Source organism: Rosa rugosa, chromosome 3 (genome assembly GCF_958449725.1).
Source record: "Rosa rugosa chromosome 3, drRosRugo1.1, whole genome shotgun sequence".
NCBI lineage: Eukaryota > Viridiplantae > Streptophyta > Magnoliopsida > Rosales > Rosaceae > Rosa > Rosa rugosa.
Genome location: NC_084822.1, coordinates 28,164,751 through 28,183,688, shown reverse-complemented (window position 1 = coordinate 28,183,688; position 18,938 = coordinate 28,164,751). Strand labels below are relative to the sequence as shown.

Genomic DNA, 18,938 nt, shown 5'->3' with positions numbered 1-18,938 from the left:
GAAACTAGTACATCTTTGCGCAGACATGATGTGGTTCCTGAAACTATTATTGTCAACAACACAAATAAAGAAAATAATGCAGTAGATGACGGTGATTTTATTTATGATGATTCTACCGATGATCTTATGTTGGAGCACAATAGAGCTCTTGGTGAAGAAGAATTACTGGGTAATCATAGTGACACAAATAGTGACTAGATTTATGAGCCGAATTATTTGAATTTTTTCGAGGCTTTCCATAATGTTTTTTTAATTTTTTTTTTAATTTTAAGAATGCGGCTTTCCATTTAGTAGATGATATTGTTTGGTATATTTTTTATTAAAACAGATATTGTTTGGTATTTTTTCCAATAATTTTTTTTTTTGACGAAACAAGAGCGACTTTATTCATCAAACACGATTGAGATCGTACAAGAGGGCATCCGATAAGAAATCCGGAGCATGATGGAACCATTCAGTTTTGATATCAGAATCAAAACTGATGTTTGCTAGCCTATGAGCTACCCTATTAGCTTGTCTACTGACATGAACTAAAATAAATGAGGGCCAAGTTTGCAGTATATCTTTGATGTCTACTATCAAATTACTCAAAACCTGATAGATCTTCAAATGGGGATGAAATAGCATGAACAGCAACTAAACCCAATAATTTTGTTGTTTTTCTTTTTTGTCCTTAAAGTTGTCTCCATTTAATATCTATTTAATATATATCGTTAAGTATATCCCTTCTTAATATATAGAGAAAAATTCAGCTACCCTCCCCAAACTATGTTGCCAAGGCCAATTTGATACCCGAACTCTCAAAAGTATCAATGTGATACCCAAAGACATATTTTGACATCAACGTGATACTTCCGTCTAAAATTTGTGACGGTTCCGTTAAAAATGATCACGTGTCGTACATGTGACTAGATTTTAAGGGCAAAGTCGTACTTTTACACCAATTTTGTTATATATATATATTAAAAAAAAAAAAAAGATATGCTTTTCATCTTCAAGACAATGAGCACCCTTAATAAAAAAAAATCACTCTCTCTCTCTCGACGTAAGGAAAAAGCAAATCAGATCTCGTGCTCTCCCGGCTGCCGCTGCGTCTCGGTCCGGGAAGGGTTTTTTTCTTTTTCTTCTTTGTAGTTTTCTTAGAAAGAGTCGGGCTGCAGATCCTCATCGCCGGATTGGAAGGATCCAGATCGGTGGAGCGTGGTCGGAGCATGCTGGGTGGTGGCCTTGCTGTTCCGAGTATTTGCAGGCCTCGTCGGGGTGAGATAGACGAGGCTTGAGGGATGGATGGTGATGTTGGGATCGATCCGCCTTAGATCGGAGCGTGGATGGCAAGTAGGGTGGTCGTCTGTAGGTAAGGAATGGTTGCCGGCAAGATCGGGATTGGTTGTGAGCAGATCGTATCAGATCTTTCTGATCTGATTTGGTTTGTTTGTTGCCTTCCTGAGGAGGGGGATGGTCTGGAGGGGCTGCGTTGCTTGTTGGCGTAACAAGGAAGATGGAGGGCAGGAGAGATGGCCGACGATCGGAGGGTAGGTGCAGCAAGGCGATCCCTTGATGATGGGTTGAAGGAGGGCAACGGTGGGTGCCCCGCATTTGGTTTTGCTCAAAGAATTAGGGGCTGTTGTGTGTTGGAGAGGGATTTAATGGTGTTGGGTCCCTGCCGGATCGTAGTGTTGTCTTACGGTGGTCGGAGGACGGTGGATGGCAATAGGTTGTTGGATTTCCATATATGTAACCCAATTCTTCTACTTCCAGATATGTAACCCAATTCTTAATTTCAAATTTCCCCAATGGGTTTGAGGACAGTGGGAATTTCTAATCTAGGCAGCCCCTTTAGCTCCCCAAGACCAGCTCTTCATGCGGATAAGAGGAGCTGGGGTAGTAGTAAAGTAGGCCTCCTGATGATGATGATGTCAAGTTTTCTGGGAAAGTTCCCAGATCATCACAGAAGATGAAGAAGGAAAAAGAAAAAGAAAAAGAAAAATGAATTAACAAAAAAAAAGGGTAAATTGGTCTTTTTCTTTGTTTTTGGTCTTCATGTGCTTGCCACGTCACTTTTTTAACGGAACTGTCACGAATTTTGGACGGAAGTATCACGTTGATGTCAAAATATGTCTTTGGGTATCACATTGATACTTTTGAGAGTTCGGGTATCAAATTGGCCTTGGCAACATAGTTTGGGGAGGGTAGCTGAATTTTTCTCTAATATATATTGTTAAGTATATCCCCTTCTTGCTCTGAGCTCTCGGAGGCGGACCTCATATACATATATAGAAATTTATTATAGTTTTTATTCCATAATTATGGTTATCTTTGTGATAATTATGGTTATGATTCTATTTATTTATTTATTTTCTTAAACTGATTACGTTTCATTGTTATCTGTCAAAACTAACTTGATAACATACAAGGCTTCCATCTCTTCCCGTTCTTCTCTCCGCTCACAGAAATCTTCATACGCCATCCTTCCTATTCTTCTATCAAACAAGGGGAAAATTAGGCAGGATTTGGAGAGAAAAGAGAGGAGTCCTAATTAGTTCCTAACCCAAAAGAGATGGACGACAATATAAAAGGCAATCGGCTCTGTTCATCACAACATCAACTTCTACTCTCTCTATTCAATCTTCATTTTGAAGGGTCTGTTGCAAAGTGCCTATGCATATATCTTTTTATTTTTTTTCTTTCAAGGTGTTTTCTTGATTTGACTTTTGGTTTTTTTCTTTTGTTGATTGCAGATTACAGGTGTTCTTCGTTCAATTTTCTGGTGTTCAATTTTCCAGGTATGATTCTGGGTTATTGGTTGAATTTTTCTGCTGCAATTGCTTGAATGTGTACTGGATTATCTGTAGAGATTTTGCTTCTTCCGTTCCTCTTCTCTAAATCATTATGTCACTTAGCAAATCTTGTTGATAGTAACATATGTTTATGTTTATGTATTAAATTAGTGCCATTTTGATTCACTCGCTCTCCACCCACATGCATGGTCACTTGTGTGTCTGATCTGGATTATTTCAAGCAAATCTTCTTTTCTTTTCTCTAAACTCTAGTCTGTGTATAATTGAATTCAGGCTAAAAACTTATTATGCCTCTTGCCTATTAACATGAACAAGGGCTCACATGTATCATTTATACGCCGAGTCTCATAGTGTGAACTTGTAACAATTCTATGCAATTGACTTTTCTAGATAGGAAGATAAACTGGAGTATAAATGCCACTGTGTGATTTTCATAGAGTTTGGATCATGTCTTAATGCTTTTTTGATAAAGAAAGAAAGTTGATTACATATTGATTGATTTCTGGGCAAATAGCTTGTGGTACTTTAATGTATAATTTTCTTAGAGTTGGATATCGTATTGGTAATCTTGATGTTGTATTGACATTCTGAAAGAAAGTTTTGTTCAATAGCAAGATGAACACTTTGGTAACAGAATAAATATACTGATTCTAGGGTCTCATAGAAGTCTAAGAGTTGCTACCCTTCCTTTTACTATTTGCCTATTTGGATATGGTTTGTAGAATAGTCCGGGAGATATAAAGCCTATACTCTCTGTTCCAATTGCTTAAGGATTTGGTCTTTTATGAATTTTTTGTTCCAAATTTTGGTGGTTCTCATTTTCCGTTGCATACCAGGGTAAAGCATCCCTGTTTTTCAAGTTTCATTTTCCTTGTTATGAGCGTCCTTCTCCTTTAGTGACTTGGTTGGTATTTCTGTCTTTCTTTTTTGTGGAATTGCATATTGAAGGTGTTTAGGATCAAACACATCCACCAAAACGGCACATTTTCTATCTTATTTTCTGATTTGGTAATCACAATATCGCATTGATCATTTTGCTGTAGAAATCACATTCTTTGATGTTTTGGTTCTTGCTATGTACTATGTTGAAGTAATCACAATATCTCATTGATCCTTTTGTTTTGATATCTTACTATTTTGTCAATGCATGACTAAATATATATATTTTCCTTGTAACAAACATAAAGTCTCGCTTATAGCATTCTGTAACGCACTCACTTGTCTCGCAATATGTGATACGCGAGGAACAAATTGCGTCACTTATTGAAAATGCAACAAACATCCAAGCCCTGCATATGGAATATGTGACGTAAACGAAGTCTTATATATTAAAAATAGCAACAAATATAAAGTCTCGCATATAGTTTTTAGTAACACACTTGTGTGTCTCACAATTTGTTATATGCGAGGAACCAAATGCGTCGCATATTGAAAAAGTGACAACCATGTAATTTCGTCACTTTTGACAATCAGTAAAACACATAAGGCGACAACTCGTTGCGACAACCCAAAGTCGTCATATTTTTAATTTAGCGAGAAATTTAGAGTTTTACGACAACTTTGGGTTGTCGCCGATGACATTTTCTCTACGCTACAAGAGAAATACATTATACTATTTCATATAACAAACAGATCAGATAACATTATATATTAATACTGTAACAACTACAAATAATTTTGAACCGAGAATTGATAGATGGAGAGTTATGGTGCTGTAACAACTTTGAGGGAATTTCACCTCACCCAAATCCGCAAGGTTTCATCTCACGATTCACCTTGAGGAGATCACCCAAATCCACCTTAAGAGATTTCACATTTGTGGCATTTTCTCAAACGTAATTTCCTGACTAGAAACTTGGACAAGTCATCGTCTAATTGGTTTTCAACGAGGAAGCTCAAGTTGTCACATAATCATTAAGCGACAACTCCTAGAAGTCGTCGCCTAATTAGTTTTTTGTGAGAAAATTAAAGTTGTCACATAAACATTAACCGACAACTCGTACAAGTCATCATCTAATTAGTTTTCAATGAGGGAATTCAAATTGTCACATAAACATTAAGCGACAACCTGTAGAAGTCGTCACCTAATTGGTTTTTAGCGAGGAATTTCAAGTTATCACATAAACATTAACTGACAACTGATAGAAGTCGTCGCCTAATTGGTTTTTAGCGAGGAATTTCAAGTTATCACATAAACATTAAGTGACAGCCCATTGAGACCCTCGCCTAATTGGCATTTTGCGAGAAAATTAAAGTTGTCATATAAACATTAACCGACAACTCGTAGAAGCCGCCGCCTAATTGGGTTTCAGTGAGAAAGTTTTGGTTGTCACATAATCATCAAGCGACGACTTGTCACATAAACATTAATTGACAACTTGTAAAAGTCGTCACCTAATTAGTTTTTAGTGAGAAAATTCAAATTGTCACATTAACATTAAGCGACAACCCGTTAAAATTGTTGCCAAATTGATTTTCAGCGAGGAAGTTAAGGTTGTCACATAAATATTAACCGACAACTCACAAAACTGGTCGCTAAATCAATCTTTAGCGACAAAAATCTAGTTGTTACAATAACATTAAGCGACAATTCGTAGAAGTTGTCGCCTAATTAATCTTTTGCGAGGAAGTTAAAGTTGTCGCCTAATTGGTAGAAATTGTCGCATAATTGACATTTTGCAAGGAATTAGGTATCGCATAATGTCATATGGGCGACAACTGTCAATTTCTCGTAAATACCTACTTTATGCAATAAATTAGTTGTCGCCGATGGGATCATGTGCGACAACTGAAATTTCATCGTATTTGCCAAAGTTTTGCGACAAATTTTAAGCTGTCACAATGAAATTCTTCACTTTTGTTATTTTCTCTTGTAGTGATACTCATGAAGAGTGATTGTCTAGCTGCTAGCATGTAAGTCAAATAGGCATAAATCGTGTATGATTGTAGTTTCAGATTCTCACCAGCTATCAACGACAAGTAAGAAACTCGCACTGAATATTTACAGAAGGTAAGTAAAATTTGGTACTGATGCTTAATCGCAACCATAATTGAATATTTGAAACAAGCAAATAAGTGAAGTGAGCTAGTTTGTATGTGAGATTTAATTGATAAGCTCATAAGCATATGCAATCAACTATTATGGTGGTGATATCATGCATATAGAGCACATTCAAATCAGCTACATGTGTGCTATATATAGGTGTGCACAAGGAAACAAGTATACAATGTTACATGTCTATGCGTGTCATTAAATTAGAGCATAGCAGATCATGTATATGATTTAAACCATGACAAGTGTACAGTGTGTTTCAGCAACTACATCACTTGCTAGTATGCTTGTGAGAGATCGATATATGTATATAAAACATGCTTCGACTTTGCACAACGGGGAGCAAAAGTTGAAAACTTATCTCATTTTTTAGCCAAAAGCTTTGACATGTTGTGCTGAAAGAGTTGAGAACTCATGGTGTTCGAAGAAGAGCCTGAGAATGAGCCCAGACGACTCTGTGTCTTAGAAAAAGAACACAAGCCTAGGTGTCCAGGGTTGATGGTCGATAAGTGTGTAGATCAAATTTAAGAGAGGGAAGCTGACACTGATCGAAGATGCTTGATGCTGAAAGAAGGCACTTGACGCCAATTGAAGGCCCTTAACGCTGATCGAAGGTTCTTGACGTTGCTTGGCTTTCGTCAAGTCACTTGACGAATGAGATGAAGCTACCAGTGAGCACTTGACGAAGCTGGCGGTTGGCGATTGGTGCTGGTGTCTAGCGCTTGATGCTGCTATTGTTGTGATTCGTGCTACTAAAGCTGGCTGCTTCCTAGCACGGCTATGTTGAGGTCATGAGCTGCGCTGCATGTGGTGTCTTCTAACGATGATCAAAGGATGGGAAGGATGATCAAAGGATGTGAATGATGATCAGAGGCCTCTGAAACATCATGAGCGTTCGCTGCTCGCTGCAATTGGGATGCAATTAAGCATCAAAATGACGACTAAGTGATTGATCTAATTCGAACTGAGTAAAGATGTAGGTGTGATGAAGAGCTCATGTTGGTGAGTTGCGTCAAGGAGAGAATTGAGCGTTATGGAGAGTTGCGTCAATGAGAGACTGAAGCACATCAACTATGAAAGAGCAGAAGCATATGGTTCTTGTATGAGTAAATGGGGAAGTAAAGATCAAGGGAGACTTAGCTTCAAGTCTGTAACGAGCGTCATGAACGAGAGCGCTGCCATGAAATATTGTACCCTGTGTCAAGAGCGAGCGTCAATAGGACCGGAATTGTTGAGTAGGTATCGATGACGGATGAGCTGGAGGTTTGGCGCTGTGCAGGGCTGGCGCTAGACATGCTGGCGGACCAATACGCTGGCGCTGTGCCCTAGCCTCGCTGTGATGGAAGCAAGCTATGATTGATGATGGCGGAATGCTGTTGTTGGTGATGAAAAATTCTAAAGTGGATTTTGACTCACCAATAAATACGAACTGGAGCGAGAGCTGACCAGGAAGGATCTAGAAGCTTCCTTTGAGCGTTGACTTGGAGTTCGACTGTCAACTCAAAGAGGAGGGGGATACTTGCAGAAAATCCTCTGATGCCTAAGTCAGTACTCAATCGAGTGAAGTAGAATAAGCCGGAATGAGTTGTCTTACCTAGCTAGCGAGTCCTCTATTTATAGGTGGAGGCTTACTTGGTCGATAAGTCGTCATCATTGTCGCACTTATTGCCATCATGATTACCGCACTTATGATTTTTATGATTGCCGCATTTATTGTTGTAATTATCACCGTAATTATGGATGCAATCATTACCTCATTTACGGGCATCATTACCGTACTAACGACCACAATCAATACTGCATTCACGGCTGTCATCAATTCTTTACTTATGACTGTAATTATTTCCGTATTTTTAGCTGCAATGATTGTCATATTCATAGCCGTAATCATGACCGCATTTATAGCCATATTGGTTGTTGCACTCATAGCCGGTTATTTGTCATAATTGTATGTCAAAAATAGTTGACTACTCCCACAGTTGTGATGGACGCTGAACAGAGAGCTGAATGCTGGCTCTTGACGCTGGCGCTTAAAGCTAGCTCTAAGGTTGGCGCTTGGATGATGTAACGAAGAAAGTTAGGTGCCCAAAAAAAGCTGTTGTGACGCAAGGCTGCTAACGTAACAAAGAAAGCACTGCCTAGAGACCAGATAAGATCACTTCAATTATTATTATTATTATTATTATTTGACATTTACGTTAGGCAAGGCTTGACGGACTAGGCACTGAGAGTTGATGATTAAAAAAGATTGGTGCCCAGCCAGCAAACAATTTAAATAACTCACAAAAAAAAAAAAAAAAAATTCGAGCACCTTTAAGGTGATTTAACGCATACTAAGTGACAAAGCATTTGTATCAGCTTCCCACAGACGGCACCAATGTTAACGTATAGTGTTGGAAGCTCTAATTAACATTAGAGAGAAAGAGATTGAAACACGAGAATTATAGTGGTTCGTCTCCTGCTTTGGGGTAGACTACGTTCACTTGAAGTTTTTACTATGTGTTTGGGCCTTGTGGCCCAAGTGGATTACAAAAGATGTAATAGGATCTCTATCGAAGTGGGAGGAGATCCCATTTATAAGTAAGGGAGCATCCCTCTTTTCCCTTGTTTTCCAATGTGGGATGCAAAAAGAACTGGAACTTGTCTCCATAGAGCATTGCAGCCCGCGAGGAGGAAGAGGATAATAGAGAAGACTAATGAGCTTGGGAGGCTGGTTCCTAGTGGAAGCAAGCTTAATACTGCTGAAATGTTGCAAGCTACTTATTAGTACATTAAATTCTTGCAGGCACAAGTTGCAATGCTCAAACTCATGGATTCAGTGCAGGTAACTGTTTAGTAAAATAAGTTGTTTTGTGATTGAATGAAAGAATTTTAGAAGTTTTTTTTTACTTATTCCCTATTTTCGGCCAAACCATCGACATGTTGGAGAAATCTTAAGGTAAAAAGTTGTTCCTTACCTCATGAGCTTTTCTTTTGAAGTACAATATTTTATTAGGTGGTTCTAGTTGGACCTCCAAATTTGATATTTGGACCTCTCTTACTTATTAAACCTCTAATTCACTTTTTTGAATACTTAAAAAGCTAAGTACACCTCCTTAATTTTACCAAAACACCCTTAAACAATTAAATCTATATCTTTAACAATTTATTATTATTATTTTTTTAATCTTTATCAATTCGACCACGAAAAATTTTGTGAGAGAGCTGCCTACATTTTTATGTACTTTCAGTGACAAAACCAGAAAGTGGCTTTTGGAGAGGCTGAACAAATAGAAAATTATAAATATTTTTTTTTTATTCCCGATCACAGTTGAATGGTTGTAGATAAGACTTTGGTTCTCAAACAAATAATATATATATCGATTAGATCTAATTAAATGGAGTTTACTTTGGATCTTAATTTTTTTTTGAGTAATGGCCATGAGGGCGAAATAATGTATTCATCACAAGCCAGAATAAGCCGTTACATACCCTTCCGCTGTCACTTATAGACAGACAAGAAGCTAGTGGTAGTACCCACAAGTGGTACGTACATATAGTCCTACTCATTGTACAATTAAATACGTAGAGGTAGCGGATACCCTCTTTCGGTACAACTCCAGATGCGCTAGAAGTACATAGAGTATTCCTAATACAAGGAACTTTATTGTAATTAGACAAACTAAAAACATAGAGATGGGCTAAGAACAAAACCCCAGCCCATCAAATTTTTGTCCCAAGGAGCTCCAAAAGCAGGCCCACCCAAAGCCCAACAGGCCGAGATTGGCCCAGAACAAACTTCCATCTCAAAACCAGTCCTCAGCCGCCACCATGCCCACGCCCGCTCCTGCAGGATTCCCACCGTCACGACGCAAACACCGCCATGGAACCCCACCACGATCCTACGCCGCTGCCGAAGTCGAAATCGCCACGACGCCACGATCCAACGCTCCACGGTCCAAACGCAGCTGCCGAAGTCGAAACCGCCACGCCCAGCGCCCTCAATATCTGCAACGCCATCGATCTGCACCGAGACCCACCATAACTGCACCCATCCCAGAGATTTACTTTGACCTGGAGCCAAAAACCACCTGCAAAAACTTTCGAGCAACACCCATACCCGAGCCTCTGGGACGCTAGTATCAAGTCCCGTCCGGCAGCAGATCACGCATCATTGGTGAGGCCAACAGGCCCGCCCAAATGTCATAACCGCCGCAGGACGAGAGCAAGCTCTTAATTGAAGCCGCCGCCGCTGCTCGTTAGGGTTTCTTCGAGAGAGAGAAGTTAGAGAAATTTCTCCGCAATTGACTACTTTGGATCTTAATTAGTAATAGCTACACCAAAATATTCAATAAATTTAATTTAAGAAAATTTCAAATAAGATTGTTTTGAATTTATTTTTGTATTAAATGATAGAGCCATATATAGAAATTAATTATTTTTATTTAATTATTTTAGGTAAATTATAAAGTTATATAGGTAATATAAGGAAATTTCAAAAAAAAAAAAATTATATTAATGCGATTGTCCAAAAAAAAAATTGAATGTTCTATTAATGGGGGAGGGAAGAAGAGCTAGTATTTTTTTTCTCTCTTTGTCCTTATTTGTCTTTTCATATGAGTTGACAAAGTCTATTGATAATTGAAAAAAGATGGACGTCCAAATATCAAATTTGGAGGTCTAACTAGAACCACCCTATTTTATATAGATTTTCAGTTTTGGAACTTAGTTTATTGTTGTCGAAAAATTAGTTTTTGAGTTGATGGTGTTTGCCTCAAAATCGTCTCGGCCGAAATGAGGGTCGAGGGACCTGTGGTTGAATCGTCCTTCTGAAATTGCCCGGGCGTGCCAACTCGCGGCCGAATGGCCGAACGAGGTTCAGATCTGATTTGCGCTTATATCTGACTTCTTATCAAAATGATTGAAGGCCGAGGAAGGAACCCTCTCGGCCGTTGGGTTCTAATGCCTCTATTGCAAGGACTTCGGTTAAGCGTCAATCCCGACCGGGATCTTCTACCACGTTCACTTCTTGGGTAAACTCAAACGTCCGGGTGACAAGCGAGAGATCTATCGGGTGAAGGTACTCGCAAATCACGGTGAAGACGAAGGTGAAGTGGACTCGGTTGTCAAAGCGTTGTGAGATAATATGTGTGTGAACAACGAATCGCATCGACCCAATCCGGACTGGCCGAAAGAGATCAATGGATGATAATTCTATGTTATGAACTACTCCTAAGTGTGAAAAGTAAAGTGCATATAAAATAAATAAACAAGAAAGTAAAGTGCTTGAATGTAAAGTATTGAATTGAAACTAAGAAACTAGAAATGAAAACAAGTTATGAAAGTTGAATCGAAGGTAAAGTACCTATGAGATAGCAAGAGAAAAGTTTGTGAGTAAAAGTTGTGTATTGATTTGTTTGTGTGGTGCATGACCTCTTACAATGAGTTACAATGTGCTATATATACAAGTTAAAAACCCTAGCTAAGTTGTCCTCCAAGACGTGGAACTTAAGTAGGATTCTCCTTCCTTTTACGATTGATTCGTCTCATCAAATCCTGACTTGGTTGAAATCCGAAATCTTTACAAATAAAATCACAGATTGACTCGAACTCTTTCCTTGTGAGGATTCTTCAGCCGATATTTTTTCCTAGACTTGGCCGAACATTAATTTTCATTTCAGCCCACATGAATAACCACCCTTTCGAACCTGGATTAAACCGAACATATGGCCGCATGGTCCAACTTGCTGATTTTTGGGTCGTCCGTTGCTAAAACCTCAAACCAAGCTGGGTGACCGACCGACACTTTTTCCTCAGTTGTATGACTTCACCAACTATTTTTCTTGATTGGGTGCCAACCCAGTTCTGTTTCTTCTAAACATGGTCGTACACGAGAGTAGCTAAATTCAGGTCCAAACAGATGGATGAGCAAGAAAGAATAGATATAGGAAGGAATGGGTTTAATTACTGAGTTTTGGAGGTGGAGCAAATTCTCGAAAATAAACGAAGGGTGCGACTATTGGTATTCCTTTCCACACCCTATATTCAATATTTTTGTCATAAACTACCAATTTTACCCTCTTTTCACAATTAGAAAATAAAAAATAAAAAAGCTAATCTCTACTGCTATAATTGGAGGCTCTCTTTTGGTGTCAAAGGCTTCACCAAATTTTAAAGTGCCTATAATACCCTTTAATAACATAATTATCAAATTAAGTTAATAAAATATAAATAAATAAAAGAGTAAATTGAAAAAATAGCCAAGCCGGCCACCACTATTCTGTCTAAAAAATAAATAATCACTTAGTCGATCTATTTTCCATTAACATCACAATATCACCCGCGAGAAACGCGGACACGTTGCTAGTAATAAATAAATAGAAGAATTTCTGGAAAGGCAAATTAAGAAATCTGGAAACGTTGTATCATCTGCAATTGACCTCCTCCCTCCTCCCTCTTTCTTTAATCTAATTTAGAAGAAAATATATAAAGATAAACAAAAATAAAACTGGGAACGCTGGGAAATCTAATTTATTTTTGAAGAAAATTATACAAATAAGCTGAGTTAAAAACTTCCAAACTGATCGAGTTGTAGACTTGCAGCACAATTGAACATAATTAAGATTGAAGAATGATCCATGAAATTGGGAAGAGGTATATTAAGTGCGAGTCAATTGTCGTCACTCTTGAATATGTAATTTTCATTAGTTCAATTAAGGAGAGAAATAGAATAATGAAAAAGGGAACAGGGAGGAGGTCAATTGGAGATGATACAACGTTGCTAGTTAGGTTTCCAGAAAATTTTCTATTCATTTATTATTTGGCTTTTTTATTTTTTGTTTTCTAATTGTGAAAAGAGGGTAAAATTGGTATATTATGATAAAAATATTGAATGTAGGGTGACAACAGTGGCACCCTAAATGAATTATAAGTATTTGAGAAGGAAGTTTTGGGTAACAACGAGACCAAAAGAGTTATCAGCTGCTATAATGCATTCATATTTTGTTATACAATTACTACTAATTCGTTATGAAGTTGCAGTTAGTTATAGAATTACTTTGTTTAGGTGATTTAGGCCACATCCGAGGATGATTCCTCCAAGCATTGAGCTTAGTCATTGGGGCTTGGACTTTGATTTTCAAAAAATTCCTTCAATGTTCCTTTTAGTTATTTATTTTGGGAAAACATCACAAACCATGCACTAACTTTAGGCATTTCTACACTTTAGTACACCAACTTTCATAACTATCACATTAGTATATCAAGTTTGCTCCAATATTTCATTTTGGTGTATGCCGTTAACTTTTCCGTTATCCTTCTGTTATCTTTTCAATTACAAAAAAAAAAAAAAAACTGACATAGCGTAGTGGGCCCATACTTTTGAGTTTATTTGTTTGACATATTGCAACTATAGATCTATCTTCTACACTCGAAGGTAAACAGTTAATTTTCACTATTCATAATTTTGATCCTTTCCAGATTAGATTTAATTGCTATTTGCAAAAGAACTAGCGAAGAATTAGCAGAAGAAAGAGAAAAGTTGAGAAAACTAGAAGATTTTAGATCAAGGCTTAAAAGGGAAACTCCCGAGTACTGGCATATTATCTTTGTAGTCCAGAAAAGAATTTACAAAGTTGAGAAAAATATTTAAGATATCAAAGATACTCTTGAAGAGGAGCAAAAACCTCTTGATTACTTGAGCATCGGTTAGATCCGCAAATCGCTGGTATCAGAGCTTGCTGAAAGAGCTCAAAAGGGAATCCCCAATATTGGGGACAATGTCTGAATTAATATTAGAGAAGTTGAATTCTCTATTAAAATCTTATGATGAGAAATATCAGAATCTGATAAAAGAATTATCTAGATGTCAAGATCATCTAGAAAAAGTACCAGATATAATCTCCCAATTAGAAAAATTGGAATACAAACTAGATTATATCAAAGAACTTCCAAAAAGGAAAGAAGAACAGCTAACAAGTGTTGGCAGAAAAATCAGTGAACAACAAGGAATGCTGGATTCTATGAAAAATTTACTGAAGAATAAGAAAAAGCCTCCAGTAAGTTTGACCTGATGGATAGCCATCATTTCAAATTATTAGAATTTACAACCCCTTCCACAACAGGAGAAACAGATCTCTTAATGATCACTCCTCAAGAAGTTGCCAAAGCAAAGGCAAAAAATTATCAATTTATGCACATTGGAGCAGTCCAAGTTGGCTTAAAACTTCTTGCCCGAGAAGGCACAAACTGTTCAGTTCTATGTGTCTTACAAGACAATAGTCTAACTGTAAGACCCCAGAAATTCGTTATTAATTTCTTGGAATTAATAAAGTATTGGTTAGTGGGATTTCGTGGTTCGAGGGTGTAGCGGAAATTATTTCGATCAACTATTCGCTCGAAATGTTCGATTCAAAGGTTGACTTTTTATACGTTTAGATTCTGTGAGAACTTCCTTCACGAAAGTCGTAGAGCGCGTCGATACGAGTTCGTGGATATGTGGAACGCGAAAATCGGAGTTCGTATGAAGAAGTTATCACATTTAGAAAAAATTTCCATTTTGGTATATATATATGGGATTTTTCCGGAAATTATTTCAGAAAATACCAACTTTCCATTTTCGGAAAGTTTTCTCTCTCTTCTCTCCCGACCCCGGTTTCGCCCTCTCCCTTCGCAGGCCGATTTCTTCACCGTCCGGCCTTCAATTGACGAGATTCTTGAGGGAATTTTGCTCACCTTGCTGCCCTCTACACGTCTGTGGAAGCAATCGGCGTAGCTCGAGTTACAACGCCGAGAAGAGGCCGAGACGAAGCCGGAATCGCCTCCAATTGCTGGCCTTTGTTCTCCCAGCTTCGGCCACCTTTGGCCATGGTTCCAAAAGGGATTTTGCACTTCAAGGGACGTAGATCATTTTCCCCAAGGTGGGTTGCGTCGATTTGAGCTGTGGTGATCGATTTTGCACGATTGGGAAATTAGGGTTCATCCGATCTGGAAATTTTGCGAGGTAAATTCCGGCCATATGGCTTCGATTCTGACTTTGTGCTAGTTATGAAAGTTGTAATTGGAGTTGAGATGAAGATCTTTTGTGTTGGAAGTTTTGTCAAATTTTGACTTTGGGTGGGCGGCGCCGCTGCCACTGTGGTGGTGTTTTCCGGCGGCTTTCGGCCACCCCAGGGACAGATCTGTTTCTGATTTCGATCTACTCGTCGATACGAGCATTTCGATATATAGGTTGTAATTTTTGGAAATCGTATGAGCAAGTTATGAATTTTCAAAGTTTAGGGTTTTCGGTTCGATCGATGTTCGATCCGTGAGGATTTGGCCGTCCAATTGACTTGTAGTTTTGTTTTATTGATCGTAGAAGTGTTCCGAAGTTGTTGGATGGTCTCGGATGAGGATCCGACTGTTGAATCGTCGTATAATTGTGTTTTGTGAATTGTGTGATTTGTGTTGTATTGAATGTGACCTTGATGTGATTAGGTGATTGACTGAATTGTGTGAGCGGAGTATGGATGATTTTGTGCTTGTCTTGGTTTGTGTGAAGACGCAGCAGGATTTGGAGGTGAGTAAATCTCACGTGGTTCATTTACGAACGGATTTATTTATTACTCGGAATTACTTGTTTAGTTGTTAAATCATTTTCGAAACAAATTATTTGTTTTAAAATATATGAACTTGATCGACAACGGTTCATGGGTAAATTAAAACAATGTTTTGATATAAAATGGTTTTCGAGAAGTATAATTTATAAAACTATAGTTGGTATTAGTGGTCATTCCTGCGTGAATGATTACGTATATATATATATTTACGTGGAATATATATATGGATGGCGTGACATTGTGATGTGCGTATGAACTGTGAATTATTCGGAATGTGGTTTTGTGCGTTCACTCTTAGTGGAAATACGTTATATCATGGGATTGTTGATTTGTCGTGTTGAAAGAGTGAATTGAAACTGTGATGTGACATTGTGAGTCGTGTGGGATTTCCATAAAAGGTTTTGTTCTGAGGGCCAAGTGGTCCGAAGTCTGACGGTTACAGTGGTAACCTGTTATTAAGTTATCGAATGCTTGCACCTTGGTCAAGGGGGCAGGTTACGATACAGTTATCGGATGCTTGTACTTTGATCAAGGGGACAGGTTACGATACAGTTGGGGTGTAAGTCATCGGATGCTTGCACCTTGGTCAAGGGGCAGGTTACGATACAGTTATCGGATGCTTGTACCTTGGTCAAGGGGGCAGGTTACGATACAGTTAGGGTGTAAGTCATCGGATGCTTGCACCTTGGTCAAGGGGGCAGATTACGATACAGTTATCGGATGCTTGTACCTTGGTCAAGGGGGCAGGTTACGATACAGTTTGAGCTCTAGTATGTCTGTCATTGTACTGCATGGGGGTGACGCGTTGGGTTACTTGAGGCCCATGAGTACACGTGTTTTTAAAAGAGAGTTCGGGTGGATTCTTTCTTTTATTGTCCATTGAGGGACTTGAGTTCTTTCTAGAGTGTGGAGTTGATTTCGGTTTTATTTGAATGGTTTGATTTTAATGTAATCTCCTGAACTAAGTTATATGCAGGGATTACTACCTTTTGTATTGTTTGTTTTAATGTAATCTCCTGAACTAAGTTATATGCAGGAGTTGCTATGATTTGAATTGTGTGATTTTAGGTGATCTCCTGAACTGATTCTCTATGCAGGGATTACTAATTTTTACCGAGTGTGATTGTGTGTTTGGTTGTGTTTTGTGGAGTTAAATGTTGTTGCTTTGATTTATCTCACGAGTTGAGAAATTATAAGCATGAGTGACATGAGTCATTTTAATTGGGTTTACTCATACGGGCTTAAAAAGCTTACTGGGTTTGTTGTTTGCAATCCCGGTGCACTATTCTATGGTGTAGGGGTTATTGTGCAGGTCAGTGTAATCATCATCGAAGCTGAGGTTTTGTTGCTGTCGTAGCTTGGACGTAGTAGGGTATTTTGGTTCTAGTCTTCCGCTCTGTAGTGAGTGTGGAGGGTGCGTTTACTTATTAAATTGTTATTCAGTTTAATTTGTAAACACTTGGTGATGTGATATTTGACTCTAGAGAACGAGTCGGTGTTAATATTGTAAGTTCAGTTTGTTTGTTGCTTAGTGATGTGCTCATATTTTCCTATATTTCTTTGCCTCTTAATCTTAGTATTTATGCTTAGTCCTCCTTATTTCGAGTCATTTATGTTGTTATAGTGTTTTTGTAGGTTTGTCTCATAAAGAGAAGAAAAGAAGTTAAAATGAGCTAACTAGGATTAAAAGACGCCCAGGTCCCAGAATCTGTCTGTGCAGAACATCCAACTTCCTCGAATTACTGGGAGTTACTCAGATCGAATCAGACAATGAGCCTTATATCATTGGAAAGCTACGGATGTCAAATTTCTGTAGAATTTTACGGATCTCGATTTCGATTCTTCTAGAGAAAGTTATGATTATTTGAGTGAAGATAGATCGGACAGGAAATCTGCTCGGGAATTTACAACCATTCGTGGAGAACTCAAGTTCCGTGGCACAAGATCATCAATCCTAATGTTTCAAGGAAGTTAATTCAGATGAGGATTCAATGATGAACTTATTCCTACTTCTACAAGAGATATTTCAAGGTTTTCCCATTCCAAATGAAGAAAGAAATCTAAATCCAAGTTTTACAAGGAAACATGAAGCCAAAGATGAGCAGAAATCTTCCCTATATAAGGGAGCACGAATTTACATGAGAGAGGAGTCTCGGGAGCACAATGTAGATGCCTAAGGAGCGGAGACGACTCATCCATCTTCCCTATCTTTTCCCTTCCATTATTTTTATGTTTTTCCTATGTTTTACTTAGTTATCTTTTGGTAAACCTTTTTCTAGAGTTAGGATAATGCCCTAGCATGATTGTTTATGTTCTTTGATGATTTATTGATGGATTTATAGTTTCTTTATGATGAATGCTTAATCACTATTTGAATTGATGCTTTATGTTTAAGTTCTTTGATTGATCACCTTAGGGCTTTGCATATAGTAATTGGAAGACAAATTTGAAGCAGAGATGCAATATAATTTGATTAGCTTTTTGTGATTAAGTGTGGTAAATTACATTATTACTTGAGAAAGACTAATGGTTTGCTTGATTCCCTTGTTTTCTAAAGCGTAATGAGTCTTGCATGTTAAATTTATACCTGAGAAGGATAAACTGCATAGTTAGGATATAAGATCTTTACCCGAGAGGGAGAGCATCATACACTTAAGGAAAACTATGGTCTAGAGTACCTGAGAAGGACTTAGATACGGGAATTGTCATCAAAAGGAACAAAAGAATCTGTTAATTACATTGAAACATAAATAGGATTGTTAGTGGTTGATTTCGAAACCCTAGGTTTTATCATTAGTTGTTTGATTCTTTAATTCTCAAATTATTTGTTTATTGAAAAACCTTAGAACCATATCTTCTTTAGTTTGATTGTTTATGTGTTTTTGTGTTTGGATTAATTAGGTTAGGATTTAAATTGATTATCAATCCTCAGTTGGAACGACCTCGTACTTGCACACTATACAAACGACGATTCGTGCGCTTGCGAGTTTTAATTAAAATTTCACAACAAGTTTTTGTTGTTTGCAATCCCGGTGCACTATTCTATGGTGTAGGGGTTATTGTGCAGGTCAGTGTAATCATCATCGAAGCTGAGGTTTTGTTGCTGTCGTAGCTTGGACGTAGTAGGGTATTTTGGTTCTAGTCTTCCGCTCTGTAGTGAGTGTGGAGGGTGCGTTTACTTATTAAATTGTTATTCAGTTTAATTTGTAAACACTTGGTGATGTGATATTTGACTCTAGAGAACGAGTCGGTGTTAGTATTGTAAGTTCAGTTTGTTTGTTGCTTAGTCTAAATGAAAAAAATTTATGTTTATTCTTCTTGTGCTTGTTGAGTTTCGCGTTTCGGATTTGAATTTATTTATTCAAAATTCGGGGCGTGACACTAACAGATTTCCAAGCTAGTCTGTTGGGAACATTTGAAGCATCTTTATGCAATCAAGTAGCTTATTTCAACTGTTTCCCAAACTTTTCAACAAGCTTGAAAGATGTTGCTCATTGTCTAAGACTGAGA

General features: G+C 37.9%; 1 long non-coding RNA gene across 1 annotated transcript; it reads left to right on the top strand.

Moving 5' to 3' along the window:
- The first annotated feature begins 2,356 nt into the window (after positions 1–2,356).
- Positions 2,357–17,635, top strand: LOC133735432 (uncharacterized). Its single transcript, XR_009859011.1, has 3 exons — positions 2,357–2,640; positions 2,739–2,783; positions 16,727–17,635. It is a non-coding gene; the product is annotated as an uncharacterized LOC133735432 (long non-coding RNA).
- The last annotated feature ends 1,303 nt before the right edge of the window (positions 17,636–18,938 follow it).